We start from the raw sequence: 2236 nt of genomic DNA on the forward strand, positions 1-2236 counted from the left end.
TTCATATTAAAATGAATATTTTATAGAATTATTTTATCATTATATTTAATTAATTAAGAAAATATATTTATTTCACATAACAAAATATTTTTTAAAAATACTTTTAAAACGAAAAATATTACTTTCACTTTAATCTGCACGGTTTATATTTTTTAAACTAAATTTCAATGGCTAAACTGACTGGAATTTCATATTCCGATCAAATGGACTCGCAAAATTTTAAAATGATGCCGTTTTGAAAAATTAAAAAAAATTGAAATTTAAAAAAATCTGACCGATTTGTTTGGTTCGTCGGTTAATTATTAGTTCGGATAATTTTTTATCGATTTTTTACAGGACGATTCTAAAGATTAACCAAATCGATCAGATGATTAATTTTCGATTAACCTAATTGAACTGATCCAGTCCGATTCTCAAAATCTTGGTCATACCAGAATTGCTTCCACTAGTATATATCACATGGCAAATGCAACAGGAAAAAGCAAAGGGCAAGTTGTTGATTTGATAAACATGCATGATTTAATTTTGCATATATAATTCGGTGCGCATTGCTCATATAAGTTAAGTTGGGAAAAATATTTCATCAGCCATAATCATAATCATAACTCTTCACTACTTTTGATTATTTGATTGAGAGCTTTTCATTATGACAACAATAATCGTACATACACGAAAAAAGTTTTAATATAACTCTCATTACTATTTTTCTTTTCTTTTTCTTCATTCTTTTCTATCTTTTCATATGTGAATAACATGATGGTGATGCACAACTTCCTGTATGTATTATGTGATAGATAATAAGAATAAAAGAACTAAAAAGATGAAAAGGAGGTTTTTTTTAAGCTACAATTTTTTATTTCTTTAAAAAAATACTTAAAAAATTGATGCTATATAAAAAAAAAACTCAACGTCCATAAATATAACTAACATTAATATTTGGATATGTGCACTCATCATTTTAGTTTAAGATTCATTAATTGAACCTAGAGATTTAAGATATGTACTTGGTAGATTTTTTTTCTATTAGTGAAAAATCACTTTTTTTTTGGCTAAGGAAAAAACTTTTAAGTAGTTGTTTAAAATTTTACAAAATCTTTTTTTCGGAATATAAAACAAACGCGTCCTTCATATAAATTGGAAAAAAAAAGTTATCACGGTTTAAGGGATATAAAAATACAAAATTGTGTTTGACAGATGAGACATGGACAGAGACAATGTGTCAAAAGACACAGAATTAGTGTATTTTGTGTCCATTCTGACAAAAAGGACACGGAGACACTAACAAAGGACACAACTTATTTTTTTTCTTTTATTATTCTTATTAATTTTTTATAATTATATTTTTTATTATTATATTTTTCATCTCAAATTTTTTGAATGAAAAAAATAGAATAAATTGAATTTTCATAATTTGTTCTAGTTTATTACCAAATAAAATACAAGAACACAAAATTTTGTGTTTTTGTCCTTCAGTGTCTTGTCCTATCCTATTCTCAATGTCTTATCCTGTCCTGTTCTCAGAAACAAACGCAGCCTAGGGGACAAATTAATAAAATCCTAACAAAAATTATCTTTACTAATTGGATACATTTATTTCTCTTAATATTGCATTCATGAATATTTAGATAATTGATGAATTTCATGCTTATTTAAATTGTGATAGTCAGTTAATGAACTACATAATCATTGAGGTATTTATACAGTGTATAAAAGTCTTTTATTCTTATTCTTTAATTTCTTTTTGTCTACCTCTTTGGGTGCTTATGATAACATTAATCTTAACTTTAACCAAGCAGTATCATTTTGCTATATCATTCTCTCTGCACTACATTGCTTGTCTTTTTCACAAAGAGTGAATGGTCAGAGAGTTGAAATCAAATTCATCCTTGTTTTAGAAATACTTTTATTTTATTATTTTCTAAAAAAAAAAAAATTAAAATATGGTAAATAAAAAAATAAAAAAATTTTCTAACATATATATACCGAGACATGGACTGACATGTCCAAAGTTTCAAATTTTATTTATCTTATCAATGGTACATATTTTGTTTCGTTGTTTATGTCACTTTGATTATTTATACCGACAATCAGGTTTGATCAGATTGAATTTATACCCAAATTCGAATCCATTTTCGCATCACGACATGCATACACCACAATAATAAAATATTAAAGCTGAAGATAAAATTGTAGGGATATCAAATATATAATAAATTTAATTTTCATGGATTAATTA

The sequence above is a fragment of the Arachis ipaensis genome, chromosome B07 (genome assembly GCF_000816755.2).
Source record: "Arachis ipaensis cultivar K30076 chromosome B07, Araip1.1, whole genome shotgun sequence".
Classification (NCBI taxonomy): Eukaryota; Viridiplantae; Streptophyta; class Magnoliopsida; order Fabales; family Fabaceae; genus Arachis; species Arachis ipaensis.